We start from the raw sequence: 16,311 nt of genomic DNA on the forward strand, positions 1-16,311 counted from the left end.
TGATAAATCCTCATGCTTCAGTTGTTACCTTACTCTTCTATATCTCTATGTGTTTATTAAGCTATGTAGCTAAATATGAATGTGACCAAAACATTTCTTAATCTTTCTGCCTGGCCTTTTTTTATTTAAATTCTTCCTTAGTTAGCAATCTTGTCTGTATTTCTGACTTGGAAACCATCTACAAGTCAGACCTCACAACACAGCTGTAGATGAAGAAAAGAAAATCTAAAAATCTGTGCTGGAAAGGAGGGCACAAAGAAGGTCTGGAATATGTGTCCCTTCTTTAAATTCTTTCCTTGCTTGCCCCTCCTTCCTAGTGCTGCCCATTTTTCTGTTGATTCCATTTTCTTTTGTCAGCCTCACATTGACAGCATGCAAAGGTAGTTTTTTTTGAAACAATTCTATTTTCTCTGTTCCATATTGCTTTGTAGAGCCATAAGCTGTCAGGTGCCTTGGGTGTTTTCAAGATACAGAACTATAAAAATTAGAGATGTGGCAAAAGAAAAGCCTTTCTTCTCACCTTTGTCTCTGAGACAAATTTGTAAAGTTTAGTATTCATAGTTTTGCATTACTCTGATATCGATACTAAAAAAACTTGATACATAAAATAGAAAAAGAAATAGAATTCTATGCTGAACTTCTGTTTCCTTTACACTGTTCTCCAGAGACTGCTCCATGCTGCTGTCAAACTTGCTAGAATCTCCAACGTTTGTCCTTGGTCTTAATTTACCAAAGCTGAATCTAACAGAACTGTGTACAAAGCTTTTAAAGCAGCCCCTTAAATCTGAAAATCTGCTGCACTACTTAATGTATGACACAAAGGTATTTGAGGATATTTCAATACGAGGTTTCTTAGTACTTTGAAAAGTACTAAAATATTTCAAATTCTTGCTTTAGGTAATCATGTATGACTCACACTATCCACAAAGATAAGAACTTCTAGTAAGAGTCCTATTTTTAGATGACCCTAAGATGCACTTGTGATGATATAAGAAATTGAGAGAGTATGTTGCAGCATTACAGAAGGAAATACATATTTTTATGAAAAACGTTATCAGCTTTGTTGTGCCACTGGGCTTTAAAATATGTGATTTAATGTTAGCATATAAAAAATTAATGGTAACTGGAATCTGGGCTATTCCAAAAAGTATTTTTGAAAGCTCCAATTGTGTTTGTTTTTTTTTTTTTTTTCCGTTATTCATTTTAGTGCAATTTATTTAATGGTTCATTTCATACGAATCAAAACTTCTCTTTGTCCTAACACTAGAAAAATGTCAAGCTCCTTATTTTCCACATTTACAAAGTGCACTACCCTGAACAGCATCTTAAATTTGCTTCTTTAATGAAATCAGGGTAATCTGAAATGTAAATTATTAAACTGAGTAGTTTAGCTAATAAGCTAAGAGAAGTGTCCAATTGTGAATTCTTTCTTTTTGGAGAAGGAAATTACATTGAGAAAAGCAGAAATGTATTTAGTTATTAAATAATGTTATAATTTAATGAAATATGAAACTTAAATATGAAAGTATGCAAAATCATAAGTTGGTTTTCTCAATATTAAGTTCTCTGTTTGCTCATGTGCTTAATCTCTTTCTTGTGTTTGTGATTTGCTAGGGTTTTCTTTTTCTTTGTTTGTTTTGTTTTATAGTCTGATATTGAAGTAATTTATCTCAACTGGGGATTAAGGGACAACAGTAATTTCACAAATGAAATTACTTTTTTATATAAAATATTTGTGTTGCTGTTGTCTGCTGCTGATAATCTAAGTATATGTGTTAGCATCTATTGCACTCTATTCGGTGCAACTACCTTACAGTCATAGTTCTCTGCTGTAGTTTCAAGTTCTCTGTGGTGTTAGATATTTTAATGTTAGCAAACCTTAAACTAACATCTGTGTATTTTCATGCCAGTGACCTAAGGAGCACATAAAAACTTATAGATCATACTTTATGACATTGTCATAATGGAATTTATTACTTAGATTTTTGGAATCCTTATTTGCCTTTTCAGTGGTGAAACTATTAGATTATTTTTTTTAAAAGAGATATGTATAAAAGATTTGTTCAACCTAAAAGCAACGGAATGAATGAGAAACAGACATGAATTTCTCTTAGTATATACAATTACATTAAATTACTAAATTTTGAAGTTATCCACAAAAGCTTTCATTTTCTGCCCATTTTAAACTATTTTTTTTCCTACAAACCCTCTGTATATTTCCATTTCTCATGATTTAAAGGTGTGGCATCTAAAGTTCAGATGCTCTGACTGTATGTGCAGTGTGACATATGACTAGCTGATGATACTGATTAATGGCTCATTTCTTAAAATTTGCCAGTGCATAACTACAACAAGTGGAATGTGTAGATTTCTCCATTCCATTTACAATAAAAAAAAAGGAATTTGATTTTTTTCACATTTTCCATGAGAATATAAAAATATTCAAATTGTTATTATATTTCTAAATTGCTATAGAAAGGAACTGAACATTTTCTTAAAAAAATTACATTCTAAGAAATTCAAATTAAATGTATTGAGCTATATGCCTACCTATTTACTTATTGTCCATTTTGTTAGCTAACAGCTTGAACCTGTTACATGTATTTGCAGATCAGTGATGGGTCAGTAGACATCTTTTTGCAAGGGAGTTAGTTAGCATGTTTTGCACAGGAAGTTTATGTATTACCTTTGCGAATATGTAAAACAATGAAAAAACTGTTAAGATTTCTCACCTCAAGCTTTTAGAGAAAAAGAAGTAAAAATTTTAAGTCTGGTGATTTTTTTCCTTTGATACATTTTAAGTGAACCAATATCAATTATGTCTTTCCATTTTTCTTTTGAGATCGGTGGCCAACTGCACTGTTGCTATCAAACCCAAATCAATTAGAAGGTAAGTAAAATTTGTACCTTAAGTTGCTTCCAAAACTTATTGCCTTACTATGTCATATAAAATACTTTTCAAGTATTCAGTCTATGTTGCTTTTAAATACTATCATGTTTTGTGATACCCGTATTTCTTAACCTGTTTAAGGCACGTCTTGTGTTATGTTTTCTATGATGTCAAAGCTGCTGTTATTAGTTCTCTCTAATTTCTGTTTTTACAAGGAGATGTTTAAAAAGTTTTAGAGTTCAATATAACATCTGGCAACTGTTGTGCATCTGAAAACATGAACAGAATGTATTTGGTGACCTGCCTGTGAAAACAGCAAAACACCATCTGCAGTGTGCAAAAATATTTGCTCTTTCATCCGTAGCAACAAGTAGCATCAGACACATTGGTTTTTAACAGCCCTCAAAGCAGGGAAAGGGGAAGTATTTGAGGAATGATTTTTTAAGTTTGGGAATTTGATGAACAGAGATATCAAGCAATATTTGTTTGTTACTTTCAATAAATATTGTCTTGGTTTATTATTTTCTCTGATTATAAAATAAACCGTATGTATTCACTTGGTTCCTGCCTGAAGTCTCATTCTTACGACAGTCTGTTTATTTGACAGGGTTTTGACACCTCAGTATTTTTTGAGTAAACCTATTCAACTAATTAGCAACCTATCCATAATTTTTTCTTCCTAGTCTTGTGATAGCAGGTTATTACAATATCCCAAGTCTCAATCCTGCATAGTTCTATCAAACTGAATAATAGATTTGTGAATCTAAAGCATGAGTATTGAAATTAATGGGATTTCCTCACTAACAAGGCTCTTTTGAGGCTTAAATTTAGAACAGACTGAAATACCTTTGAGAATTAGGATCTTTTCAAATTTGCAATAAAAATACTGTTTATTTTCAGATCATTAAAATATTTAATTGTGAGTTTCAGAGAGTGTCGATAGCCAATTTATGGGGAAAAAAAATCTGATACTGCAGAGCCCAAGGGATGATGGCCTCTGTACAAGGTTTGTTTAGCTCTGTTCCACTGCCTTCACTTGAAACAAAACAAAAAAGGGAAAGAGAGTAGAGGCTGATTACTGATGAAAGACAGGTGTTAGGCGATACTGTAACTTTTTTTTACTACTTGCATTAAAAGCATAACCAATATCATTAGAAGGCGTCTGTGAAACTCTGAGTCTTGTCGACAGTTCAAAAGCTCCAAACTAAAAGCCGTGAATGAGGATCCCATCAGAATTTGCTGGATACCACACAAGTAGTTTACCCGGATTTCCTTCAATTACAGCAAAGCCCAAATAAGCCAGACAGAATCTGTGCATATATTTTTGAAAAACACTATTGTCAGTGGTTATTGAACATCTTCTGTATGATGAGTAAACAGCCTAGAAATTTAAAAAGTACTCATATCTTCTTGCTTCATCTTATTTTGCCAAATTTAAGTCAAGGCTGAGTTCTAACAACCACTATGGTAAAGGCATATGAACCAATGCCTTTTGTACACATTTTTTAAATTTTTGTAGGTGATTGTTGAAACAACAAGCAATGCTTGATTGTTTTCGATTGCTTTTTTTTCTTAAATAAAATATGTTTATAAATTGAACAAAATTGAAAAGAATATTTCCGATGATACTTTTAGTACTGGTAAATTTCACTTGAATTTTGCTTGACTCTGTGTATGTTTTTGCATTCATAAAGTGAGAGCAAAGGAGCTATAATTGTTCAAGATTTTTTTTTAATATATTTTTTTTTATTTTTAACAAATTCCATGACATCAAAGGATTTAATAGTTTGGATGATAAATATCGTGGTTAATTGTGCGATTCTATCAAGTCTTAAGCTTTCATTATACAATATCACAAATTTTAAATATTGCAATGATTTTCACAATTGTTAATTTCTTTATTCATTTAAAATGTAATTTTATTCTAGGTTTATTAGTAGCAGTGCTATTATATTGCATTGTCATCCAATCAGCTGTGTATTTTCAAATAAGAGTTAATGATTTAAAAGAAAGTCTAGTGAAGAGATGTTTTTCTTGTCTATAACATATTCTGGAAGGAGATTATGAATGGAGTTCTTTACCTGGATTACATATAGCACAATAGAAGCTAATCACCAAATCTAGAATGCCACCATGTAATACTTTCTCTTACAGATTCCTATAAGAATCTATTAGGGGAGGTATTTTGTGAACAACCTGCCAAACAGAAGGAAGCGAATTAGCAGGTTTAGTTGGTTAGTTTTACTAACAAAACTATAGCTGCTAATTTGCAGGTCCTCAAGCAGAATGGGAAAATACAAGTATGTTCTATCTCTGATTTCTGAGAATTTGAAGGTGAAAGGTTTTGTAGCTGTTCTTTTTAATATCAGTAGACTACTTTTTTTTTAATGCTGATGGAGTTGAGGACCTTGATTACTCTCTCTTCTTATTCCATTTTGTAACACAACAATATGTTACTTTTAAAAACTGGTGGACTGTTTTAATGTTTCTCTTAAAAATTGCAAACTATTCTTCTGTTCATGTTTGTCTTGTGAGAACAGGACACAGTTCTCGATCAGAAACGACTTACTGGTAGGTATACCCATAAGTCTAACACACATAGGTCTATCGTCTGTAACATAAACCATGAAGTGGGGCTTGGGGTGGGAAGGTAAGGGAGGATGATGAAAACTGAATGTCTAGAAATTTTCTAATACTGTCTACAGTTAAGCTATATGGATATGCACTCATAGCACTTACACTACTAATGACATTTCTTGAGTAGAAAGTGGACAGTCCTATGAGTTCAAGAGACTGGATAAACTAGTAATGAGACAGGGAATATTGATGCCTGGAATGGTAGTTTGTCAGTAAAGGGTTGGGATGGGGTTTGTGTGAATGGAAAGACAAAGGCAGATAAAAGCAGCCTGAAGGAAAGCACAAGAAGGGGGTCGGGGGGTGGGTAGGAGAAAATTGAAGAGCTTGAAAGGCAAAAATAAGGTATTAACATATTTTCTTACACTTGATTCTGTGCAATGCATTATATCATATGCATTGCTACAAAGTGAAGTGAAGGCTGATGTGTTTTTCCCACTGCCATTGTATTTTTATGTAAGTACAACAAATCTTGCTTTGCTACCAGTCTCATTCTATTAGCAGTTTATATTTCTCCATAGTGTCTGATTTAATAGGAAAATCATTTCGTCTCCCTCTCACTGTCTCCAAAGATATCTTGTTTACAATGATAGTAATATTTCTTTGAAAAGTATGCGTAACTGGAGCAAATGTTTGTGTCTAGTTAGAATGTCTGAGTGGATTTACATACAGTGTGATTGCTATGAGGTGGTTGTAAAAAACATGAAACTATCTTGTTCACAGTCTGTTGCCTGACATAATTTTTCTTCTTATCACTGGATATGACTAGTGATATCACTGGATATCACTGTGAAATACATGCTCTATGATCTATGTTATCCGATGTCACACATTTCCTTGTTTCCAGTTTTAGACTATTAAATGAACCTTAGCATCAAATGCATCCTTTACCAAGCAGGAAAAAGGACTCCTTTTTTGATACTTGCAACTACATTCTTCTGTCTCCATTACAGACTTGAATCAGTCTGTTTTATTATTATTATTAATTGTTATTAATAATAATAATTATTATTATTATTATTTATATACTGAGATTCTTATAGCTAGCTTAATCTAAAAGCTAGATACAAAATAAATGGGATTCCTGACTGTCAGTACAGAAATAAAAATGCTGTATCATAACCACATCTCTTGCCTGTTCCTAAAGGAGGCTTTTGTGTAGACTTGAGGAAGACAGAATTTCAGCTAGGCTGCTACAGCAGCTCAGATCTGAGGGAGCAATGCTGAAACAGAAGTGATACAGACAGATGTTCCTCATTTCATATTGCTTTCATTGCTAGATCTGGTGTATACAGTGTTAAATCTTTCATTCATATGCTGGATTACGACCATGATTTCCAGACATCAGCAATTCATCAAATCATTGCTTGTATGGAATTACCATTTGCCACCTCCTTAAATGACAACTCTTAAAGAGAGGAGATAGCTTATTATGGAGGAGGACCTGTAGAAATGTTTGAACTGTTTACCAGCTGAGTGAAGATTACTCTGATTGAATCTTAAATAGCTGCAAAAAGTTACATTTGGGAGTTTTTGCAGACTGTTCCTTTCTTCTTAATGACTGTGTCTTTCTGCTGCTATAAGTATATTGGTATATTATATAAGCAGGATAAGAAAAATATCCATACCAAAGGGTGGGCATGAGAGCTTAACCACTCAGGAGATGGATGATAAGAACAGTTCAGCACACTAACTCTATAGCATTTTGCAGTGTAGGTAATTGGGTGACTCTTATTTCTTATTAGCGTAGAGAACTACAGAGAGTTATTTTAACCTTGCAGCTTGCAGGCCAAAGGCTCTGTCAACAAGAAGTTTAGTTATTTTTTCCTTCATCTTGGATTACTTAATCCAGTTACAGTGTGTACAGTGTGTCCTCTTGTATTTTACTGAAGAGTTTCAAAGTTCTAACTGAAGTGTTTCTAAGGAAGGACTTTAGAAGGACTTTCCTTTGATCTAACTTTCAATGATAACAGGATAAGGAAAAAATACCTGGTCTATAAATATGTTTGAAAAAGGATATCAACTAAATCTTAGCTGACACATGCATATGTTTATTGCATTTACTCTGGTGTCGAAAAGTTAATTGTTAAAGTTTTATAAGCACATTCATTTCCTTATACAGAAGTACATCTCATTGTTTTGCTTGCCAGAAAACTTACAGTCCCAAATGATCATATAGCCTGACAACATTTCTACTTGCTAAACTTCCTTACTGAAATATGTACACCCTTATATCCTACTGGAGATGCTGGAAGGCCTTGCTTGCCCTAGTCCCTTAATTTAAAAACAAAACAAAAAAGCAATATGTGCTGGTTCTTCTGTTAAGAAATGTTGGGTTAAGTAATTCATGAAGGAGCTATCATATCTCTTTTAACTTCCGCCACTGATTGCATACAGAGGATGAGAGTCTTTCTTTACACCTTGTTCAGACGTAGGCTGGCAAAACTCCCAGTGATTCCTCTTTATGCTGGAACAGGAATGTTTACACAGGCATATTAAATGAAAAACATATTCAAAAATACATTCTGTTATAATGATCCTACCAGAGAACAGCATGTTATATATATTAAAAAAAAATGGTTATTGGTCTTGTTATAGCTGGAAAAATATCTCAAAAACAAAGGCAATGACAGATGAAGATTCACAAAATGTAAGTGTAGTCTATACCTTCCTCAGTACTATATATTCTCAATTTCTCTATAATATTCTATATTTACTAAGTTGTTTGTTGTATTTTTTTGATACAAAGTATTGACCTTTGCATGTATTTTTCTGTTATGTATGAATGTTTTAAATAATTTTCAAAGTATTATATGGAGAAGTGCAAAAAATAAAACAAATCCAACTACCTATGGGTGTACAGGCCACTTGACACAGACCCTGTTTTTTTTTTTTTTCTGATTCTTGAATGGAATATCCTGGAATTCCAGTTTGTGCCTATTGCTTCTTGTCCTGCCACTGTGCACCACTGGGAAGAGTCTGAGACCACCTTCTTTACTAGCCTTCCTCTGCCCTCCCCCAATATTTTTACACATTGATAGGATTCCCCCAAGCATCTGCTTCCTGAGAATATTTTAAAAAATGTTTGTTACACTCAGAATTCTCTTTTGTGCAAGAAGGGGAGAACACCTTACACACTATGTCTAGACTAGACCAGTCTAGCTGGTCTTAACAGTCTAATCAAAACATTATTATTAACCCAGTTGCAATGTTACTAGGACTTAGAGTTTTAAGGAAATGCAGTTAACATGAATATAACTTCTGAGTATCTACCCCCTTTCTGCTGTGTTTGCCTTCCTTCCACTGCCCCCCAGCTTCTGAGGTTGATGTATTTGGTCTTTCGGCAAGGGTGTGGCATGTCAGCAGTGTCCTGTGTTCTTTTATAGGAGAACTTTGGTGTTGATGGTTTCTTCATCCACATGCAAGAACCCACTTGAAGTCATTTTTACAAGTTGCTAACACACTTGCACTTTGCTGTCTCTTCCTTTGTTCAAAGCACCATGATGCATCCACATTTGCTATCTTTATATGTGTTAGATACTGTTTGTTCACTTTGTTATCCCCAGTACTGTTTTTGCTCGTCTCCCAGGGTTGCATTTCTTTGATAACTAATAACTGAGTAATAGCACAGGTGAGTTTATAGCCCTGGGGCCTCTGGTAGCATCCTGTGTCTGTACATTCAAGGCTCCTGCTATAATCCCATACCTATACTCACCTACATTGTGCTTTGTGCTGCGGTCAGAGGCAGTTAATACAATGCATAATAACTAGTTGCTATTACTTGCCATGTCCTAGAAACCCTGTGTTTAACGGTAGATGTTACACCATACACCTGTACAAAGCTAAGGACAAGTTAAAACAAATTTGGCAATAGTCACCAGTATTTTAGCTGCTATTACAAACTAAATCACAGCTCCAGGCAGGGTAAGACAAGCCCTGACAATATCTGACACATCCTGAGACCCACATGAGTTCAATAACAAGCTGGTGGCCAGGTGCAAGCAATATTTACTGGAATACAAGGCCTCAAACCCCTTTCAGAACATCATTTTTCAGAAAAGCATATATACCTTTAAAAGAGGAAAATATAAAATATTTTGCTATTTTTCTTGCTTTCTCTGCTCTTGTCTTACAGCTTCCCACTTAATAACAAGGTTTGTTAGAAAGTAGAATAAAAACCTTTCATGTCAAGAAGTGACACCACTTATTGCTTTACTTTTGACTTTATCTGAAATCTGATTGAAATGTGGTTATCTCAGTGGTGACTTGATTTGTGTTACTGTCTTCCTTTTATACAAATTTAACTAGTGTTAAAGCTATACTAGGTGCTTGGATTCTGTCTTTGTTCAATTAAATCAGCAACCAGTTAAGGTTGGATTTTAAATTTTTTTTTTGACTCTTGTTCTGTGAAGAGTAACCAAATGACTGTCATATCTGTCACTGATCATCTTTCCCTAATTTCCTGTAAATGATTCTGTCTCATGAAAGCGTACTGTTAAAACATTGCTCTGAAGAAAATTTATGTAAACTGCTAAATGTAAGGTAACATCACAAAAGCTCTGGCTATAGTAGTCACTGGTTTCTTTCTTTTTTGACCATTGTATTTGCTAGTCAGCATACCCTTTGGACTTGTTTTGTTTTTTTTGCCTACTTGTTTTTACATAATTTAAATTTTAATCACAGAATACATGTGGGAAGCAGAATATTAAAGGTCCTGAGGGTCCTGCCTCTATTATGCCTGTTGTGGAGCCCAGTTGTTAAAATAACTGTTGTTTCAAGTTAAGTGTTTGTTCATTGTTTGTTTTAAAGAGGGACATTAGTAATTTAGAGTGACTATGAACAGAGGCAATACTGTGTGCATAGCTAGCATTTTTGGATCTCTCTTCTGTATCTTAAAGCTTTTTACTTGTCTTTAGTAACCCACATCATGTTGTTTTCCTTTAATTCCTTCATAACATATCTTTCTTCCCCTGTTGCCTATTCAGAATTTCTAATTTTTCATTTCCTCTTTGTGAAAAGGCATTTTTTTTCTAACTTTTTACACAGGGAAAAGATTATCTTCTTTTATCTTTTCTTTTTCTTTCTTATCTGGATGAAAAAGCAGAGCACTTTTGCTATATCAGGATGAAAATTTCTCTTGTTTTCTGCCATTTTTGGTGATACATTTGTGTTTAATTCCCCAAACCTTAATAGGATCTTATGAATAGTTTGAGTATGAAGTAGTTTAGGTCATTTTTATTTAATTATTATTATTATGTATATATATTTAGCAGCATAGGCTGGTTTTACTTCACTTATATCAAAATCATTTATACAACTTCTACATCTGACATCAGAGCAACTTTCTGTCAATAATATTTTCTTCTCTGGGTCTAAGACACTGTGTGACCTTCTGTTAATATAGCAGCAATGTATCTGCAGTGAAAGGGTCATAAAGATGTAGTGAATAAATTGGGAATAACAGCTGTGTAGAAATTGGTTGCCTAGGAGTAGAAAAGAACGCAGTTCTTAAGAGTAAGTGGTAAGATGTGTCTTGCTTTTATCTAACATGGAAAATCCTGATCAATAACTTTAAAGTTATATTACCATTGTATTCATCTAGTGTTCACAGGTAATAAACGAGTATTTTACATGTAGGAAGATATGTGTTTTCAGTCTTAGAGCAGAAAGATTACAAAAATAAGAAATGGAGTGGTACCTCTCTTGTCCTCCCTTTTGCATCCAAATACAGAAACAAACCAACAAGAACGTAATAGCAACTATGCTGTGGCAAGAGATTTCAAGCCTGAATAGATGCTATATTATGTGTGTGCCATTTGTTGTGATATATGGAAATGTTCATTTTACAAGACAGTGGGGTTAGTCCCTGGTTAATATATTTTAATTTGGGGCTAACAACACATGAAACCTTACAGCTGTAGAGAATATTTAAGAGCTTGCTATGAATTGTAAAAAACATGATGTGTAATCACAAACTTTGGGGCTTATTTCCCTTCCTTAAAGGTTGCAGAGCAAGGAGGTGGACTCTGTTCTAATGTAATGATAGAAAACAGAGCAACAAACCAACGGATTCCCACTACCTTGGGTATGGGGCTGGTTCTGTGCATCTAAACCAGCCTGGCTGTTTTCTCTCTCATTGGATTGTTGATCATACGAATATAGAACATAAGTAGATCAGTTAAACAGACTCAGTTGTGAAAGGAGTCCCAGCTGTCAAGGGAATGCCAGTGGAGATATTTGACTTTTGCACTCTTCAGGTGGCTGAAATCATTCTAGAATGTAGATTTACATTGCACTGTATCCTTTTAAGAAGCAGCATTTTAACTTCAGGTCAAGATTATGGTCTAGGGAAAGAATTCCCATTTTATCTTTATCCTGAAACGTTTAGTAACTATTTTTAGACTGATGCTCTATGAACTCCATATTGCTATTATAGCATATGTGCTGGCAACAGTTTCCTATATAATATCCACCTTGGTGAACGATCATTCCTTTTAACATTGCAAAGAGACATTTCTTGAGTTGCCTCATCATTTAACTATTTATATACTCACAGATAGACGTCACTTTTATTTGGGATATTGCAAACCTACTACATTAGGAGAAAATATGTAGGGACTCGGAAAAAAAAAAAAGTGAATTTCAAACTTTCCCGTCCCGCTGATACAGAGGTTTTACCAACATAACTTTAATGCTATAAAGACATGATGGTGCCTCTAGCTATTTGAATAAAATTGGGGTGACTTAGGAATGTTATTTTAATGCTAGTAATTGTATTCATTTTTCAGGAAAAAAAAGTCAGTTTTGAATGTGGGACGTAATAGCATTTTATCACTACCTCCATGTTGGGTTTTAATTTTGAGGAATGGAGAATGGATGAGGAAAGAGAAGGGATCCTAACAGTTAAGAACAATCAAGATTCAATATTCTCTAACCATATATTAATATTTACAAAAAAAAATTCTATCAAGTAGAACAAAAATATTTTTGGCACTGAACTTTAAAGAAGAAACAAAGCCCCTTGCCATATGATGGGTTATCTGGAGGAAACAGCCCAATCGGGTGACCTCTTACTCAGAACATGAATCTTCTAAATAAGAAAGTTGTTTCAGGAAGAAGCTGCCTACTAAGGAGAATGGGATGATGAGACTAGGGAAAAAAAAAAAAAAAGACACACAAGAGGGTGCCAGAAGCATACAAGGTTATAGCTATTCAAAGTTGCAGGCCTGAGTCAAAAGATAGTTCAGCAGTGGATGAAGCTACTGAGGCAGGGTGCTGGATCCATTTCTGAGCTGAGCTAGTCCCTTTGTGGGTACACAGTGTGCTGGGGAAGTCCAACGACGTCTTTTGGTTTAATGAAGCTGACAGAAATTTATAAACAAATTGAATCACACTGGCAGATTCAAATATAGCACTACATCCTGTGTCTAGCTAAGAAGGCTTTTACTAGTCCAGTAAATGCAGCTTTTAAAGATAGGGATAGTGTGCAATGACTAAATCGAAAGTGTTTTGGAGAAATTTTATATAGTAACTTGTGCACCATTTGATATCTAATACTCTTGAAATCTGGATGTAATACCAAACAGATACATTATATAAATTCTCTTGGAAACAGCATCATCCTGTTAAGTACTGAAGAGAAAGGACAGGATTCCCTATTTCAATGTGCCATAATACTGATTGCTGTGTGATTCTAGATTCAGATCAGGGACACCCCTACCTTCCCCCTGGCCCCATCCCCCACTTCAGGAACAATATTTTTGGATTTTTCAGAATTTTAAAAAGTAAAAAGGAAAAAATGGTCCATTTTAAAGAAACCCTGTGAGACAAGGAATTAAAACAGAAATTTCAAAAAGTGGATTTTTTATGAATGTCATTACTTAATGAATCAATGAGTGTTTTAAAATTTTAATATTCAGGGAAGCTGGTAGGGGTGGGTTTTATTCCTTTTTGTGTGTGCATGTCACAAAATACAGTTACACAGACACACACACCTGGCTGAACGGTAGTTATCTGAAAAATTAATACATGTATATAGATAAAATCTATCACAGGGATTTCCATGAAGTAATGTTTGTGTGACCTGAATGAAACAAAGTAATATGCTGTCAGTTTTAAAGTGATGTAAGCTTAAAAACTTGACAGTGTAGCTGCTCTGGCCTTTATGTTTTTATTTTGGAGAGATTAAATTTGAAAAAGGTGATTTCAGAAGATAACGATCTATTTTTCCAGAAGGAAGTTCACAAACCACAAAATATGGGTGTAGAATGTGGCACTGGGGAGAGAACAATGGTGCAGATTGAAGACTTTTGAGACAGAAATTAATACTGAGCATTGTTTTGTAGAAGAGCTAACTCAGGTCAGGAGAACTGGACGGGGCTCTGGAGAGTGAGAGCGAGGATAATTGGAGAGAAATATGGAATTCACTTTGAGCAGGATCATCCAGGGCATAAAGAAAAATGTAAACAATGATCATCAATTTGAATTGACTTTATTTAAGAATACATGGTGAAAGAATTTAGCCTGTAGCTTTGTAATATACATTCTATATGCTCTGTGCATTTTCACACAGAATCACATTGACCCTGGGATCACTGAGAGAGGCAGTGAATATGAAGCATGAAACAGCAGTAAGTCAAAATGTAGTCAAGGGTCAGCCATTCAAGATCCAAGAGGAAATGTGGAAGTCAACTCACTAAACATTATCAATCTAAAGGAAGTCTATACTCAAGCCAGAATAGGATGCCTCTGGGTTTGCCTAGTCATAACTGAATATTTGCTTTGCTTATAGGCTCTGCTGTACCAATGCCTTTTCTGATCTTCATTTGAAGTGACAAGCATCAATGTTACTTCAGGACACTGTAGTTCAGATTTTGTGGATCTTTGAAAATCTGAGTCTCAACGCAAGCAACAATGTTTGACGTATGTTCATCCCTAATGAAATCAAAACTGAGTTGACCTGATATGGACTGACTCTAAATGAATCAGAAGCATAAAAGTTTGGAGTAAGACCTAATTATTTTCAAAAAATATTTCCCACTTGTAATCTTATTTGTAATCCTAGCTGTATTAATCTTTATGGTGATGAAATGTAATGAAACAGCAAATGTTTTTTATGTGGACTTCTGTGCTAATTAATGTGATAATGGTGGTTCTCACAATATATAGATAGTTCATCAAACTACTAAAACCAGCACTTCACATTAACTGTAAATTGTTTAAAATACTCCTTGGCTTTCAAAGACCCTGGATACATTTTGTCGTCAATTCCAAAAAATCTGTTTATGAACATTCACAAGTATCTAATCTATTTTAAATGTGTGACTGTCACTAAATAGGACATACTGATGTGTTTTCATTCTCCAACAACTTAATTTAAACATCTAATCCCTGAACACAGACAGTATAAGCAGGAAGGGAAGCATTATTTGTGTCATGGGAGAAGACAGATAATAAATCCATGCTTTCTGACTGAAACCAAAACAAACCAACAACCAAAAAAAAAACCAAAAACCAACAACAACAACAAACTTTCAGATGGCAGATATTCAAATGCCTATTGTACTTTTTGCTCTTTTGTGATTAGCTTTTGCATTGTGTCCCGTGAACTGAATATTTTCTTTTTACACTTATGGGAAAGTAATAAAATTGCTACATACCAAAACATTCAGAAAATTCAATTTCCATAAGACGTGATTTCTTAAAAACACAGTGAAAACTCTCAGATGTCCTATTTTGTCTATCTTTTAATAAAATTTCAGTGCAAAATTTTTAAAATTTGCATTACCATTACTCATGTCATGCAAATAAATTAAATTGGCTGTTTTTCTTTCTCTCTGTCTCACACACACATACACAAAATCATCAGGCTCATGACTAATTAGAAAAAAATCAGGCTAAGACCCCTGAAAAATCAGACTAATTTTCTCAAGTAGTGAATCTAAAAAAAAGGTGAGTGGGAAAGTTTAGATAGCTAGCTTGCTCCAAAGATACTTCCTTTTCTGTTTTGAATATTAACAGATTTTGACAGATACAGGATTTGTCATATAGGAGGGGTATGTCTGCATTGAACTCCTTCAAACTGCAGATGAATTCATAATATTAGCAGTAACTATACAATGAAATATCAAGTTAATCTACAAAAGTATGCTAAACCAGACAATTAACTGCATTTCTAGTGAGAAGAGGTAGGAAAATTATCTTCATAGCTATTTGTCCAGCTTTGAATTTGTTAATACTTTCAAGGGGTTGTGATTTTGAATTTTTGACAAAGTTTACTTGGAAAGTTTCCTTCTTACTCTTTCCTTGCTTTGTGTGTTAATTTATATTTTAATATTACATCCCTGGAGACTATATATTACCAGAGACCTGGTGACTCCATTTACTTTCCAGTGGCCTGTGTATAAGGGTACTTCACTAGGACCCTGAAATCCTGCAGGTTTGGAATGAAGTATGTCTTCCTTCTAATGGCTTTCTGTAATCTTTGTAATTATGTGGCAATGTATATGCATTTCTTTATCTGCTTATTAGCAGATAGCCAAATAAGTATCATAATGGAAAAAGCCACATCCAGATCTTGGCCACTTAGTAGAGACAGACATGCCCAACAAAAAATGTAAATAGGAAAGGACTCTAGAAGATGACTTATTGGAGGCATTTTCAGAAGCATCTTAGCTCCTGGGGGCCCTGCTTAGGTTTGAGGGAGGGGCAGAAACCTTTCCCAAAGAGGCGTGCTATAGAGAAATATCCAGTGCTTCTAGTAAGGTTATTGTCAGCCTAATGGATCC

The 16,311-nt window shown here is 34.3% G+C and overlaps 1 long non-coding RNA gene across 1 annotated transcript; it reads left to right on the top strand.

Annotated features, from left to right (window-relative positions):
• Nucleotides 1–325: 325 nt before the first annotated feature.
• On the top strand, nucleotides 326–14,957 carry LOC118253506 (uncharacterized). Its single transcript, XR_004780447.2, has 3 exons — nucleotides 326–380; nucleotides 2,843–2,890; nucleotides 14,316–14,957. It is a non-coding gene; the product is annotated as an uncharacterized LOC118253506 (long non-coding RNA).
• Nucleotides 14,958–16,311: the final 1,354 nt, after the last annotated feature.

This window comes from Cygnus atratus, chromosome 4 (assembly GCF_013377495.2).
Source record: "Cygnus atratus isolate AKBS03 ecotype Queensland, Australia chromosome 4, CAtr_DNAZoo_HiC_assembly, whole genome shotgun sequence".
NCBI classification, from domain to species: domain Eukaryota; kingdom Metazoa; phylum Chordata; class Aves; order Anseriformes; family Anatidae; genus Cygnus; species Cygnus atratus.